Here is a 17,816-nt window from a genome sequence, read left to right as displayed (position 1 = left end):
GTCCATCACCAACTCCCAGAGTTTATTCAAACTCATTTCCATTGAGTCAGTGATGCCATCCAGCCATCTCATCCTGTTGTCCCCTTGTCCTCCCATCTTCAGTCTTTGCCAGCATCAGGGTCTTTTCCAATGAGTCAGTTCTTTGCATCAGGTGGCCACAGTATTGGAGCTTCAGCTTCAGCATCAGTCCTTCCGATGAATATTCAGAACTGACTTCCTTTAGGATGGACCGGTTGGATCTCCTTGTAGTCCAAGGGACCCTCAAGAGTCTTCTCCAACACCACAGTTCAAAAGCATCAATTCTTCGGCACTCAGCTTTCTTTACAGTCCAACTCTCACATCCATACATGACTACTAGAAAAACCACAACTTTGACTAGATGGACCTTTGCTGGCAAAGTAATGTCTCTGCTTTTTAATATGTTGTCTAGGTTGGTCATAACTTTTCTTCCAAGGAGCAAGCGTCTTTCAACCTCATAGCTGCAGTTACCATCTGCAGTGATTTTGGAGTCCAAGAAAATAAAGTCTGTCACTGTTTCCCATTGCTTCCCCATCTATTTGCCATGAAGTGATGGGACCAGATGCCATGATCTTAAGTTTTCTGAATGTTGAGTTTTAAGCCAACTTTTTCACTCTCCTTTTTCACTTTTATCAAGAGTCTCTTTAGTTCTTCTTCGCTTTCTGCCATAAGGGTGGTGTCATCTGCATATCTGAGGTTATTGATATTTCTCCCAGCAATCTTGATTCCAGCTTTTGCTTCATCCAGTCTGGCATTTCGCATGATGTACTCTGCATATAAGTTAAATAAGCAGGCAATTGCAGCCTTGACATATTCCTCTCCCAATCTGGAACCAGTCTGTTGTTCCATGTCCAGTTCTAACTGTTGCTTCCTGATCTGCATATTTCCTAAGATTTCTCAGAAGGCAGCTCAGGTGATCTGGTATTCCCATCTCTTTAAGAATTTTCCACAATTTATTGTGATCCACACAGTCAAAGGCTTTGGCATAGTCAATAAAGCAGAAGAAGTTTTTCTGGAACTCTCTTGGTTTTTTGATGATCCAACAGACATTGGTGATTTGATCTCTGGTTCCTCTTGCCTTTTCTAAATCCAGCTTGAACATCTGGAAGTTCACAGTTCACGTACTGTTGAAGCCTGGCTTGGAGAATTTTGAGCATTACTTTGCTAGCATGTGAGATGAGTGCAATCGTGCAGTAGTTTGAACATTCTTTGGTACCGCCTTTCTTTGGGATTGGAATGAAAACTGACCTTTCCCAGTCCTCTAGCCACTGCTGAGTTTTCCAAACTTGCTGGCATATTGAGTGCACTACTTCCACAGCATCATCTTTTAGGATGTGAAATAGCTCAACTGGAATTCCATCACCTCCACTAGCTTTGTTTGTAGTGATGCTTCCTAAGGCCCACTTGACTTCACATTCCAGGATGTCTGGCTCTAGGTGAGTGATCACACCATTGTGGTTATCTGGGTCATAAAGATCTTTTTTGTATAATTCTCCTGGGTATTCTTGCCACCTCTTCTGAATATCTTCTGCTTCTGTTAGGGCCATACAATTTCTGTCTTTATTGTGCCCATCTTTGCATGAAAAGTCCCTTGGTATCTCTAATTTTCTTGAAGAGATCTCTAGTCTTTCCCATTCTATTGTTTGTCTCTATTTCTTTGCTTTGATCACTGAGGAAGGCTTTTGTATCTCTCCTGCTATTCTTTGGAACGCTGTATTCAAATGGGTTTATGTTTCCTTTTCTCCTTTGCCTTTAGCTTCTCTTCTTTTCTCAGCTATTTATAAGACTTCCTCAGACAACCTTTTTTTGCCCTTTTGCATTTCTTTTTCTTGGGGATGGTCTTGATTACTGCCTCTTGCACAATGCCATGAATGTTAGGTCCATGAATCAAGGCACATTGGAAGTGGTCAAACAGGAGATGGCAAGAGCAAACATCAACATTTTAGGAAATCAGAGAACTAAAATGGACTGGAATGGGTGAATTTAACTCAGATGACCATTATATCTATTACTGTGGGCAAGAATCCCTTAGAAGAAATGGAACAGCCATCATAGAAACAAAAGAGTTCAAAATGCAGTACTTGGATGCAATCTCAGACAGACAGAATGATCTCTGTTCCTTTTCAAGGCTTAACCTGGTACTGTCACAACAGGCGGGGTAGGGGTGGTGGGATGTTCAAGAGGGAGGAGACATTTTTGGAGTTTAACCTGGTATTCTGTCAAAAATTAGGTTTAGGGTGGTGGTGGGGGTGGGCAGGAGGTTCAAGAGGAGGGGATATATGTATAACAGATGATTTATGCTGTTGTACAGCAGAGACCAACACAACATTGTAAAGCAGTTATCCTCCAATTAAAAACAAATTTTTATAAAAGCACTTCCAATATTATCTCCTAGAAACAGTATTATCACTATTAGATTACTTATCACATTTTCTTTATTGATTGCTTTTTGTTCCTATCTGCACACTGCACACATCATCTCCCAATGTGAGATGATGTATGAGAAACTCCTTTAAGGACTCAATGTTATTACTAATGTGAATGACTAAATTTCTGATTATTTTGTTAAAATGTTATGGGTAATAACCAAATTATCCATATTATCTTCGGGTATAAAATGCACATTTGTGCTCCATCCGTGTTTCTACTTTTTTACATTAAAATTTCAAAAGAAAAAAAAAGATGTTTAAATATATGTTTGTGTCGCATTACTCATATGCAGTTGAATGTTACTCAGCCATAAAAAGAATGGAATAATGACATTTGCAGCTACACAAATGGAGCTAGAGATGATCATACTAAGCAAAATAAGTTAGAGAGACAAATACCTTGTGATATCACTTGAATGTGGAATCTAAAATATGCTACAAATGAACATATCTATGAAACAGAAATAAACTCACAGACACAGAGAACAGCCTTGTGGTTGCCAAGGAGGAGAGCAGGTGGGGCAGGGAGGAACTGGGAATTTAGGATGGGCAGATGCAAACTATTATATATAGCATAGATAAACAACTAGCTCCTACTGTACAGCAAAGGAACCATATTCAGTGCCCTGTGATAACCGTAACAGAGAGAAAGTGAAAAAGAATGTACATGTGACTGAATCACTTTGCTGTACAGCAAAAATCAACACAACACTATAAATCAACTCTAAAATTTTTTTAAGTTGAACAAATTATATAAATAAAAGAAATGAAAGGGCTGCAGTAAAAATGTCAGATAAAAGATTAAGGCAAAAACATTAAGAGTTAATTCATGCCTAAACAATGTATATTATTACTGAGGGTACAACTCACTAATAATATATATTGCTATAATTTTCCATTGAGGTAATTTGATTATGTTAAAACATAATATAGAACATAAAACAGGTATATAAAATATTCAAGAATAAATTTTTAAAGTCAATAGAAGAGAATTAATGCAATCTTCTGTAATGAATCAAGCAGCAAAACAAATATTTTTAAAAATAAACAATACAGATACTGAGTTCAATAATCTTATCAGGCTTTGTATCTCCAGTGAAGGAATACACATACTGTATACCTGGCTTCAGTTGTTAGGACAAATGGTAATGGATATTCATCAGTAGAAAATCAACCCTGATCTAAGTTTCATAATTTATATACACATTTACTCAAAATGGGTCATAGACTTAAACGTAAAATGTCAAACTATAAAACTTTTAGGAAAAACGTAAGAGAAGCCTTCAAGATCTAGAGTGAGGCAATGAATTCTTCGACTGGACACCAAAAGCACAACCTATTAAGGAGAAACTGATCAGACTTCTTGAAAATTAAAAAATTTCATTCTGCAAAAGGATCCTTATTAGGAGGCTTTTTAAAAAAAGTTACAGGCTGGAAAAAAATATTTACAAATCACATATATGACAAAGACTCATGACCAGTATCTAGAATACACAAAGAACTCTTAAAATTCAGTGATGGAAAAAAAAATCCAATCCATAGTGGGCAAAAGACACAAAACACATTTCAACAAAGAACTATACAGATGGCAAATAAGTACATGAAAAGATGTTCAACATCATTACATTAACCACTAGGGAAATGCAAGCTAAAACCACAATGATACACTACATGCCCACTGCTGCTGCTGCTGCTGCTAAGTCGCTTCAGTCGTGTCCGACTCTGTGCAACCCCAAAGACGGCAGCCCACCAGGCTCCCCGTCCCTGGGATTCTCCAGGCAAGAACACTGGAGTGGGTTGCCATTTCCTTCTCCAATGCATGGAAGTGAAAAGTGAAAGTGAAGTCGCTCAGTTGTGTCCAACCCTTTGCAACCCCATGGACTGCAGACTACCAGGCTCCTCCGTCCATGGGATTCTCCAGGCAAGAATACTGCCCACTAGAACAGCTAAAATAAAAAACACTGACAACACCAAGTACAAGTAAGGATGTGGAGAAATTGAATAACTCATACATTCATACATACTCATATATTCATACACTGCTCATGGAACTACTAAATGGGGCAGCCATTTTTTTTATTAAAAAAAAAAAAAAAAAAAAAAGCCTAAACACGCAGACATCTCTGGTGGTCCAGAGGTTAAGAATCTGCGTGCCAATGCAGGGGACACTGAGTTTGATGCCTGGTCCAGGAAAATTCCACATGCTGTGGGGCAACTAAGCTCATCTCCACAACTCCTAAGCCAGCACAGTACAACCACAGAAAGCCTGCACACAGCAACAAAGACCCACTGCAGCCAAAAATAAATAAATAGCCAAAACGGAGGCTATAAAAAAAAAAAAAAAAAAAAACACCTAAACACGCAACTCACATGACCCAGCAGTTGCATGACTGGTCATTTATCTCAGAGAATGGAAGACTTAACTCACAAAAAAACCTGTACTTGAATGTTTATATCAGGTTTACTTCTAATAGCCTCAAACTGGAACAGGCTAGATGACTTTCCACGTGTCAAAGGTTAAACACAAACCATGGTAGGAGAAAAAGAGAAAAAAGCCAACCCCAAAAGATTACATTCTTTATAATTCCATTTGTGTAATATTCTTGAAATGACAGCTATAGAAATGAGAAGAGAAGAGTGGTTCCCAGGAGTGAGAGAAGGGGCAGAGACACAAGGAAAACAGGGATGGCTATAAATGAGCAACATGAGGGATCCCTGTGGTTAGGGAAACATTCTGCATCTTGACCATATGATGTCAATATCCTGGTATTGACACTATACTATTGTTTTGCAAGATGTTACCAATACGGAAAACCAGGCAGGATATATGGAATCTCTCTGTATTCTTTCTTATAAATACATATGGATCTACAGCTATCTCAAACAAAAAGGTCAAAAAAAAAAAAATCAATGTCTTCTACCACATTAACAAAGCAAATGAGAAATCATGTATGATCACGTCAACAAATGCAGAAAGATAATCTGACAAAATTCAACATCATCCATGATATAAAAAAGGAGCAGTGGCATCTATAAAACAATTATAGATAACATCATATTAATGGTGAAACAATGAATTCTTTCCCCCGAAGACTGGGACAAGGCAAGAATACTCTCACCGGTTCTGCTTCTTATTCAACATTATATTACAGGTGTTAGCTACTGCAATAAGAAAAAGAAATAAAAAGCATAAATATTGGAAATGAAGATGTAAAGTTATTTTTATTTGTAAACTTTATTGTTGACTGTGCATGTAGAAAACCCTAGGGAACGTACCCCCCCCACACACACACAAAAAAATCCTACTATATGAAACTTTAGCAGGGCTTCCCAGGTGGCACTAGTGGTAAATAACTGTCTGCCAATGCAGGAAACATAAGAGACACAGGTTCGATCCCTGGGTCGGAAAGATCCCCTGGAGGAGGATATGGCAACCCACTCCAGTATTCTTGCCTGGAGAATACCATGGACAGAGGAGCCTGGTGGGCTACAGTCCATGGGGTTGCAAAGTGTTGGATACAACTGAGCGACTTCAATTTCATTTTAATATAAAAGTTAAAACAAAAGCTACTGGGGTGGGGGGTGGGGGGTGGGGAACAGAACACCTAAGTGACCTTAGAGTAGAGAAAGATTTCTTAGACAAAACAGAAATAAGTAGTACTAATCATAAAAGAAAAAAATCTGATGAATTAGATTTCATCAAAATTTAAAAGTCCTGCTCATCAAAAATCATCATTAAAGAATACAAATTGGAAGACGTGTTAAAAAAAAAAGACGCTGGGAGGCAACTAGAGCAGTCTATTTAAGAGACAGTGGTAAGCTGTAATAGGTAGAAGCAATGGAGAAGGGAATAAGTTGAGATTCAAGACCAAGACTGATACAGGTGATGGTCTGAATTTGGTAATGATTTAATATAGTAATAGGTAACAGAAAGGGGGGGGGGGGAATCACCCTTAAGAAAATAAAAGGTGAATGGAACACATGTAATCCCACAGCTTTTACACACATACCATCATACTGTGTAACAATAGCAGCAGCTAGTATTTATTGCTCATTTACTATGTCTCAGGACTGAGTTAAAACTTTAGGGGCCTTCTTTAGGGCCCTTCAATCTTCATGACAACCCTATGAGACAGCTACTTTACTAACCCATTTTACAGATGGGGAATTTACAACAGAGAGATTATAATGGATATTTACACACTTGTAATCAGAGCATAAAGGTAGCTTCTTGGCATATTCTCCACGTGTGTGTGCTATTCCACCACATTCACATATCAGTTTTTCTCTCAATGGACATTTAGATAATTCAATTTTTCACAATTATAGTTAATGCAGCAAAGATCAATTTCATTCAGTGCTTACCTTGAATAATTTTCTCAGGATAAAGCCTCAGTCAGTCAAAAGGTAAAACCACCTAGGTTTGATTACAATATACCATAGTAGAAAACTATCTTTTTTCCAAAACAAATCATTTTCAATTTTTTTTCAAACGAAATCATGCTCTGGATGGGTTAAGATCATCATACATTTAAAACAAAGGTACTGTAAAAAAAAAAAATTTAGGGAGGTATTCCATATAATCTAGCCCCATTTCAACATCATCCCAATGAAGGCTACCTCCAAGGATCAAGCATTTCAAGAAAACTCCCAGATTTATGATGGTAAAAAGATGTTTCTGCCCTCTATTATAACCACACCAAAACAAGAAAAGAAAAAAGGAAAGCCACAGTTAAGGAGAAAATATTCCCAACAGATAGGATCCAGAATATATAAGGAATACTTACAAATAAATAAAAAGAAAACATCAGTTTTTTAAAGCAGGCAAAAGAAGTTATACAAATAGTCAATAAACATACGAAAAGCTGTTCAACATCATTAGTTTATCAGGGAAATGTGAATTGAAACACAATGATACACCCAAATGTCCAAGATGGATGAATGTATAAACACTCCATTAAAATAGAGTATCATTCAGTCTTAAAAAAGGAAGGTTCTGATATATGTTACAACATAGATGAACCTTGAAAACATTAAGTGAAAATGAAATAAGACACAGAAGGACATATCTTGTATGATTCCGCTCACACGAGGCATCTAGAACAGTCAACCTCACAGGGGCAGAAAGTAGAATGGTGGCTTCCAGGGGCTGGGAGAGCAGGAGATGAAGTGCTACTATTCAAAAGGTACAAAGTTTCAGTTTGATATGATAAAAAAGTTCATGATGGTGATGGTTGCATGACAATGTGAGTGCACTCAATGCCACTGAACTGTACACTTAAAAACTGTTAAAATGATACATTTTATCATTTTGTATGATGAAGTATACATTTTATCATACAAAATGATAAAATGTATACTTCATCATACAAAATGATAAAATGTATACTTTACCACAATTTAAAACTGTTAAAATGATACATTTTATCATTTTGTATGATAAAGTATACATTTTATCATACAAAATGATAAAATGTATACTTCATCATACAAAATGATACAATGTATACTTTACCACAATTTTTGAAAGTGTTAGGTTGGGAAAAGACCACCATAGATACTATATCCACTGCTGCTGCTGCTAAGTCGCTTTAGTCATGTCCGACTCTGTGTGACCCCATAGACGGCAGCCGACTAGGCTCCTCTGTCCCTGGGATTCTCCAGGCAAGAACACTGAAGTGGGTTGCCATTTCCTTCTCCAATGCATGAAAGTGAAAAGTGAAAGTGAAGTCACTCAGCCGTGTCCAACTCTTAGCGACCCCATGGACTGCAGCCTACCAGGCTCCTCTGTCCATGGGATTTTCCAGTACTATAGATCAAAAATGAAAGCACCAAATGTCTGTGATAATGCAAAGCACTGGAACAACTCTTAACTGCTGATAGTGTAAAATGATACAAGCACTCTGGAAGAGAGGTTGGCAGTTTCTTATAATATTAAATATATATCTGTGACCCAAAATTTCCTTTCTAGGATTTACCCAGGAGAAATAAAAACATATATTAACAAAAAGACTTGTACACAAGTGTACAAAGTACCTTTATAACAGTCAAAAATTGGAAACAAGGAGAAGAGAGGAAACAAATCATGGTATTAACTACACCACAGAACACCACTTAACAATAAAAAAGAACAAACTACTTACTCGACTAATACAAGGTAGATGATACTCAAAAACTGAAAGTCACACAGATACATTTATATGAGTCTATAAGAATTTCTACAAGAGTAACTATAGTGAGAAAAATCAGAAGTCTTCCACCTATAGGTCAGAAAATTGACTAGAAAGAGGCAGAGGGACTTGTGGGGTAATGAAAATGTTCTTTGTTTTTACTGATGCAGTAGTCACAAGATTATACACAGCTAGCAAAATTTACTGAATTGGGCATTTAACATTTATGCATTATTACTGTATGCAAGGTATATCTTAATTTTTTTAAAAAAGGAGGGAAACTACATGCAGCCAACATAACCTGTATAGTATGACACAGAATATTTAGTCATTCCTTCAATAAGAAGAGGTTAATTTCCCAGAAAGGTTTTCCATAAAACATAAAGACGAAAACTCACACACTGGATAATGCCGGCAAAGATTTCTATTAGGCATTTCATAAATGTCCAAAACCAAATTTTTAATTTCTTTAGCCTAACACTCAACATCCCCCAATTTGTTCCTTCCCAAGCTTTTTTCACTGCTTTTCAGGTGGCTCAGAAGTAAAGAATCCACCTGCCAAGGCAGAACATGTGGGTTAGATCCCTGGGTTGGGAAGAGCCCTTGGAGGAGGAAATGGTTACCCACTCCAGTATTCTTGCCTGGAAAAAACCCATGGAGAGAGGAGCCTGGCTGGCTAACAATCCTTGGGGGGGGGGGGGGGGGCGTGTCACAAAAAGTTGGACACAACTTAGTGACTGAGCCTCAAGCTTTTCCCATCTCAATAAATGGCATCAACATATACTGTACTGCTTATACAAAGGGGAAAAAAAGTCAGGAGTCTTCTTGATTCCTTTCTTTGTCCTTCGTCCCATACATTCATCAATAAGTCCTATTGTCACTACTTCAAAGATAAGTCCATCTCTCTCCATCTCCACTGCTACTTACCTACTCTAAGTCACTATCATCTCATAATTGCAGCAGTCCCCTGTTATATCTCTGCTTCGACTTCTGCCCCTCTAATTCTTTCTCTACACTGCAGCCAGAGCAAATTTTAAAAGGTAAATCAGTTGTCATGATTCTGCTTAACTTCCTTTCCATAGACTGCAAGCCCTACACAATCTCATTTCTACTAACCTCTACAGACAAATTCCCTGGTGGCTCAGATAGTAAAGCGTCTGCCTACAATGCAGGAGACCTGGGTTTGATCCTGGGTGGGGAAGATCCCCTGGAGAAGGAAATGGCACCCCACTCCAGTACTCTTGCCTGGAAAATCCCATGGACGGAGAAGCCTCGTAGGCTACAGTCCATGGGGTCGCAAAAGTTGGACACGACTGAGCGACTTCACTTTCATAGACAACTTCATCTCTCACCACTCCTTTTCCCTGTTCTCCAGACAAATTGACCTTATCACTGTTCCTTAAATACATCAAGCTTGTTCCCTGCAAAATTCTGCACCAGGTATTTTCAGAACACTCTTTCCCCAGTTACATGAATGGCTAGTTCTATCTCGTCTTTCAGTTGCCTTCGAAAATGTCACCACACCAAAGAGGCCTTCCCTGGCTACCCAATTTAATGTGGCTAAACTCTCTATCACTCTCCAACACTTTCTGTTATAATTTCAAAATGACTCACCATATGAATTATCTTATTTATATTGTATGTGTCACCCCAATAGAATGGAAGCTCCAGGAGGGCAAGGGACCTTGTCTGTTTTGTTCAGACAATAAGATTGCCTAGAATGGAAAAGGAACTCAGTAAATATTAATTCAATCAAAGGAGACATAATAAACCTGACAGAAGTTAATCACTCAAAATCTAGAGTTATCTAAATATCTATATCTAAATGCCTTAGCTCTCCTTGGAAATGGTTCCAAAAACACAATATCCCTAAGCGTATTCTATGTGAAATTCTATGTAAGATATGAAACCTAACACTGTTCTACACACAAAAGGAAGTCAGCAAGCAGCAGGTGACATAGGGCCTTCCCTGGTGCTTAGCGGTCAAGAATCCACCTGCCAATGCACCAGACCCGAGGTTGACCCCTATGTCAGTAAGATCCCCTGGAGAAGGAAATGGCAACTCACTATTCTTGCCTGGGAAATCCCACGGACAGAGGAGCCTGAGAGGATACAGTCCATGGGGTCGCAAATAGTCAGACACAACTTAGCAACTAAACAATAACATACAATATTAAGCATAAAATGAAACACTGGCTTAGCTGTTCCACAAAAAAAAGAAAAGAAATAGAACAGCATTTTAAACAGTTTTCAAATATTAATTTCAGAAATATATCTACATAAAACATAAGTCTAAAAAAAGAAAAACAGTAGAAATATATTTAAAGGAGCATAAAAAGCACTCCTTCAGTTAAAAAAAAAAAAGAGGACTGTCTCAGTAGAAACACAAAAACGTAAAGACAAACTCCGGTAGTTCTCTATTTAACTGAGCAAGTATCACAAAACTATGCTGACAGAACAGACAATAAAAGAAACACTGCATCAGCAGGCTCATCCATAATTTTTTTTTTTACTACAGAGTATTTCAAACATATACAAAGGTAGACAGACGAGCATAATGAACCCCACATACCCCTCACTGAGTTGCAACAATTATCAATTTATCTCAAGGAATTTAAGAAATCAAATGAATTTCCAATGCAACACAATTTCCATGACACTGATGACAGAAAAAGGCACAAAACACCCATGATTTTATGCTTATTTTCCCATTCCTGATTGACCTTTGTCTACTTAAAGCCACAAAATTATGAAGTTCCTTTCCTATCATTTATACTCCACCATAATCCTACTCTGATGCTTACTTTAGATTGATGCAAAACGAAAAGCTGTAACTGGAATTTTAGAAATGCCAGAAATCAATCAGATGGGAGAAGACTTCTATTTCTCCATTCAACATATATGTTTAAGACACTCACTACACATACAAGTTTATATTATGTCAATAATAACTAATAAGTAGGATTTTTAATAGTTTTAAAGAAAATTTCTTTATTAACTGAAAACAGTAAATCTAAAACAAGTGGAGTGCCAACATATGGATTTCTAATCAGATGAACACACTAAGGGAGAGCACACCCAAATCAAGACACAGTATTTTGGACACCCCAGAAGGTTCCACTGTGCTCCCACAAAGGTAGCCATTATTCTGATATCTATCACAAAAGAGTCATTTACCTGTTTTTGAACTTCATATAAATGGAATCATAAAAGTTCTCTCAAAGCGTTGGCTTCTTTTGCTCCATGTTACATCTGGGAGACTCACCTTGTTGCATGTAGCAGCAGTTCATTCTTTCTCGTGGCTATATAGTATTCCATTACATAACTATGCCTCAAGGTATTTATCTATCCTGCTCCTGATAGACGGACTATTTCCAGTTTGGGGGCCATTATGAATAGAGAATTAAACAGTTTTGTATATGCCTTTGTAGTGGACAAATGTACCCATTTATGCTGGGCATATTACGAAGCAGTAAACACAGGTTCAATCCCTGGGTTAGGAAGATCACCTGGAGGAGGAAACAGCAACCCAGTCCAGTATTCTTGCCTGGAAAATTCCATGGAGAGAGGAGCCTGGCAGGCGACAGTCCATGGGTCGCAATGAGTTGGGCACGACTGAGCAACTGAGCACACTAGACACAGGCTGATCCTGCTCAAACGCTATTAGGATTTCCAGACTACCAAATGTCGCACTATGAGACACTACCGAATCACTTTTCTTGTAAGAAGCCTTTAGACAACAAAGTCAGGTAGACCGAAATGGTCTTCCACTCATCATGCAATTAAAGTAGTTGTCAGAAATGATTCAAAAGCAATCAGCTGATTACAGAGCTACAAACTTTCATCTCATCCACATCTGACAGAACTCTTCAGCATTCAGATCCAATCCTTTGATCTGCTAAGGACAATTAAATCGACAATTATGGATAAGTGGTTAGTTATGGATTTCTGAAAAACTAGGTATCTATGTAGAAACGTGTCTATAGAATCAAAAGCTTGGAAATGACAGAGATCTTGAAAGAAAACATCTACTAGTATAATCCTAGTACTAAGTCCCTATCTTCCACAAAAGGCAGCATAGTGAAAAAGCCATGGACTTCTGAAGTCACACATTAAAGGCCAGAATTATGAGCAAATTATCCTAATCTGAGTCTCAACTGTCTCAATTATAAAATGGGAAGTAGAGTTGACCCTCGAACAACATGGGCTTGAATGGTACAGGTCCACTCAAAACACCTATTTCTTTCACCAAATACAACAGTACTACATGATGGGCAGTTGCCTGAATGTGAGATGCAGAACCGCAGATACAGAAGAACCATGTATAAGGAGGGCCGACTATAAGTTATTCTCAGATTTTCAATTTTGCAGACAGTTGGAGGCCCTGGCCCCCAATTGTTCAAGAGTCAACTGCATACCAATTAAATGATCTCATAGAACCATTGTGAAGATTAAATGAGATAATCTATATAATTTTTACCATATACCAAATTTTATTTCAAATGTCTCTCTCTCTTTTTTTTTTTTTGGTGTAGCTTGCAGGATTTTTGTTCCCTGACCAGGGATCAAACCCATGCCCCCTGCAGTGGAAGAGCAGAGTCTTAACCACTGGGTCACTAGGGAAGTCCTATAAACACCTCCTTTTCACAGAAGGAATACTGGCCAAATAAGGGATTCAAGTCATGGCCCTAGAAAATTATACCATGAGGGTCACCTTCCGTCTCACCTGAACAAAACTACAAAAATGCCTAAATTACCTCTACAACATCTTGGAAATGAAGTCTCAATCTTCAAAGTGGAACACACACATCTTTAGAAGTACACAAAGACATGCAAGCAAGGGAATCAACTTCCACCCTACTCTATCATAAAGCTGATCTGCCCAGGTATCAAATAAAGACTTTCAACCATAAAATGTATTACTTTAAAACTGGAGTCAGAAAACTACACCCATGTACCAAATCTGGCCCACTACTACCAAAGCAGTACTGGAACAGAACCTCGTACAGCTCTCTGCTTACCGTCTGGGGCTGTTTCTGCACGTCAATGAGAGACCTGAGTAGTACTAACGGGGACCGCACGGCCCACAAAGCCTACCAGCAAGCCCTTTACAGAAAAAGTATGCTGACTCCTGTTTTAGGATACAATTCTGTGGGGTGCATACAAGTTCAAGAAGAAAAATAAGAAATGGACAAATTCCAAGAAGGATAAAATTACCAAAACTGACTTAAAAAATTTAAAAAAATCCAGACAGACCTACACCAAGTAAAGAAACTGAATAAGTAATTTTAAAACCTTCCCACAAAGAAAAGCCCAGGCCCAGAGGACTTTGCTGGTAAACTCTATCAAACATAAAGAAAGAAATAATTACCAATTCTACATAAATTCTTTCAGAAAACAGCAGAATAACATTTTCCGACTCATATTATGAGGGTAATTTTACTCTTGATACTGAGTCCAGTCCAAAGACATCACAAGAAAAGGAAACCTCAGACGAATATTCCTCACAAAAATTTTTAATATCAGCAAATTGAATTCAGTAATATACAGAAAGTAGGATACACCAAGATTCAACAGAATCCATTCTAGGAACACAAGACTGGCTTAACATCTGAAAATCAGGTAACGTAATACACCATTTATACACAGCCATATCTTCGAGGGCTTTTATATATAAAAAAGGTTATCTATATACTTTTAAAGCGTCAAATTACTATTAGATTTAGAAAACTTTGTATTTATTTTTCAAAAGTCAATATTTACAACCTAACAGAAATTACATACTAAACCATTTTCAATTAAATGTTTAAATTACTTAAATTTAAGATGACCCTTCCATTTCATTAAACTACACTGGGCAAATATTGAGATTAACCAGATGATACTCTCTTCACTTCATTAGGCAACAAATTTGATAAGAACACTCTTCAGATAAGGCTTCAAATACATACTGCATATAAAAAAGTGACAGACCCTCAACATCGATCACCAAATTCCCAGCTGTAATTGTATCCATAAACAAATTCCTACACACAGATGCCCAAAGTCATGACGTCACCTAATTTAACCACAATAGGGCAAATCTCCCACCCCATCTCACCCACCAGGTCACCAGAAAAGACTCAAATGCCTTGCCAAAATTCGGACACATTATCATTACAGATATTGTACTCCTTTCGGATACTAATATGGACGTCGTGTCCTGTTGTAGTTGATAACAGAAAAATGCCGTATCTTCCACCTTGCATTACTTAAGAATCTTGGACTCTCAAGAATCTTAAACATTTTCTAGTCCAACGTTTTTCAAACTACAGGTCTTTAGCAGTCAGACCCATTACAGGTCAGAATCAGTTTAGTGAGTTACAATCAACTTTTTTTTTTCTTTCAATGAAATAGAAAATGTCAGAGGGTACCACATACATAGAAGGCAAAATTTTATTTCCTGTGTACACACTCTACGCATGCAGGGGTCACAAAGAGTCAGCATGCAAAATACATTAACTGTGGGTCATAGGTCAAAAAAGTTAGAGACACTCTATTAGTCCCACAGTCCTCAAGAAGGCTTCAACAAAAGATTCTTAGTACTCAAAGAGTTATGTTTTTTGTAACCATTTCCAATTCATACAGAGAAACCAAAAAATAGGAATTCTGTGCTCAGTACACTTAATCTTCCATTCATAAATAAAAGACTAGAATCTATCTGAGGTTTCCAGTTGAAACAGTGACCTGCTCAGAGGCAGTCACTTAAGTTTTGATGGGATTACGACCTTTATTTGACAGAGCGCAAACTGAAATCAGTTCAGTCTGTGGCTAGGAAAGAGAACAAAAACCAATCTGGGTCTCGAGATCCACATCTGTAACGGCAGGAGAGGGCTGTTTGGACTCCTTCTACCTCTGAAATTGGGAGGTTTGTTGACAACCAACTGGCTAAGCAGGTGAGGACTATGCCTCCCCCACACCAAAACACTTGAACCATTCAACAAGTCAATTACTGATCAATTCAACCAATATGACACAAAGAGTACTGATAATAAGAAACTAAGACTTACACTAACAACAGTAAAGAATCAAGGGGAAGTAAGTCTCCAGGAACAGCAGAAGCTGCCCCCTGCCAGTTATCACTAATTTCTCAGCCACCCTCTCCTCTCAGACTCCAGTTCATCTCCGCCCGCCCCCTCCCCACCCCCGCTATCTGTCATGGATGTGGTACTCGCGTTCTTCCCTGCCACCGTTCTCCACTGTGCAAAAGGAAACACGCAGGGAGCAATGAGGGGGTGGGCTGCAGGAGCCATTAACGAAGCTAAACTAAGAGCCTAGGCCGCTAATGCCTCACACCTCCCACAATTCCTCGACTGCTGAGAGTCCCGTTCCCTCGACCTCCACCTCAAACCATACCCCGGAGGCAAGTCCTAGTAATGGGTCCCCGCGCACCCGAAGCAGCCCCCATCTCGAACCCACCGCTCTAGAAGTCTGCAAGGCCTGGAAGCACGAAGCCTAAAAGCAAACTCTCCGGCAACCCCGGAAGACCCCTGCCACGAGCGCCCACCAGCCACCCGCCCCCCCGTCGCGCCTACCTCTACGCCACCGAGCCTACGCCTCCTCGGTTCACCACACCAAGCCTGGCCCGAAGCACCGCAAGGCCCTGAGACTAAGGGTCTTCTTCACACCCACCCCCACAGCCGCGGCCGCCGCCGGAAGCGCCTTGCGTCTCCACGCCACCGTCGTGAGGTCACTTCCGGCGCGACGCCTCAGAACCCGGGGGCTGGACGCCCGGGAAATTTGAGACTTTGGAACCATTAACTACTGGGACCAGCTTTGTGGCCTTCCAGAACCGCGCCTGCTGGGCCTGGTTCCCTGTGCCCCGGCTACCTATATCGGGTGGAGTCTGGGTTCGAGTTGGAGTCCTGCCTGCGTCCCAGGCTCGGTTGCTGGGGAGCTCTCTTCCCTCTCGTAGTACTGATGGAAAGCTCCGACTTTCCTTCCAGTTCCTCTTATGCTAATCGCCGAACCAGAGCGGAAGACTTTGGCTAGGAGACTGCCTCTGTTCTCATGGCCCCTATCCTCGATCAGTTGCAGCTGTGGGATGCAATTAGTAGGCCCCCGTGACGGATTAAAGGAAAAAAATATTCCCTTTGTGGTCTTCGTGGTTGATCTTCAAAGTTTATCAGCTTCAGCTCGTTTTGGGCTTAGTGTCAGTCAATCTGTGCTTGAATACCTTTCCCCACTCCCATCCCTAGTACTCAGTACATGGGAAAGTGCCACTCTCCTTCCTGTGGCATTTTAGAGTCTCGGTCGCCTTGATTTTGAAAAAAGCAGCCGTTTAGGATCAAGACTGAATGTAATGAGGAAGTTTATAGTTGGCAAGGTCGTCTTGAAGCCTGACACCTGGTTTAGGAACCACTGCTTGAGCAGGCAGCATAGAGGAGGGCAGGGGTTCCAAATGTGGCTCTGCAAAATAAGTCGAAGAACTTTAAATTTTTTTCTGTTTTCAAGAACTGTCCCTTTCCTTCCTCCGACACTGAAGATTTTGTTTTAGTAGGTCTGGAGAGTCCATGGCATCTGTTATTTTAAAGGTTTCTTCCAGTCAATTCTTAGCAAACCAAAGTTTGGGAACCCCTGGTGTATCAGACTCAGAGTTGAGTCTTTGCTCTACCTTTTCTTTTTAATTATTATTATCATTTTACAAAGGAGCTGTACCTCTCTGGAAATAATAGCTAACAGTTACTGTGAAATTAATGAGATTTGCTGACCATGATTTATATTCCACATACACACACCCAAAAGTTTGTTAATTCTCTTGTGCCTCCCTTTGGTTATGGTTCTATGCACGTGTGCTACGTCGCTTCAGTATAATCCACTCCAAATTATTTTTTAAACGCACAGGAGAATCAAACTTTCATCTTGTTCTCTGTAGCAAACACTGCTGTAACCCCAGAGGTCAGTTGGATATTATGCCTACTCTTGCATCCCCATCACCTTGCACTGCTGCTGCTAAGTCGCTTCAGTCGTGTCCGACTCTGTGCGACCCCATAGACGGCAGCCCACCAAGCTCTGCTGTCCCTGGGATTCTCCAGGCAAGAGCACTGGAGTGGGTTGCCATTTCCTTCTCCAAAGCATGAAAGTGAAAAGTGAAAGTGAAGTCGCTCAGTCGTGTCCGACTCTTAGCGACCCCATGGACTGCAGCCTACCAGGCTCCTCC

At 39.5% G+C, this 17,816-nt stretch overlaps 1 protein-coding gene across 3 annotated transcripts in view; it reads right to left on the bottom strand.

Moving 5' to 3' along the window:
* EDC3 (enhancer of mRNA decapping 3) overlaps positions 1 to 16,341 on the bottom strand; it is a 55,469-nt gene extending 39,128 nt beyond the window's left edge. For 2 of the 3 annotated variants that reach the window (XM_061394835.1, XM_061394833.1), the window contains exon 1: positions 16,192 to 16,341. The gene's annotated coding sequence lies outside the window, so the exon portion shown is untranslated. Of the gene's footprint in view, positions 1 to 10,231; positions 10,333 to 16,191 lie in introns of all 3 variants that reach the window. The other variant, XM_061394834.1, reaches the window with a different exon arrangement.
* Positions 16,342 to 17,816: the final 1,475 nt, after the last annotated feature.

The sequence above is a fragment of the Bos javanicus genome, chromosome 21 (assembly GCF_032452875.1).
Source record: "Bos javanicus breed banteng chromosome 21, ARS-OSU_banteng_1.0, whole genome shotgun sequence".
In the NCBI taxonomy this organism is placed as follows: Eukaryota; Metazoa; Chordata; class Mammalia; order Artiodactyla; family Bovidae; genus Bos; species Bos javanicus.
The sequence above is the reverse complement of the archived record's forward strand: the minus strand, read 5'-3'. Positions and strand labels throughout refer to the sequence as shown.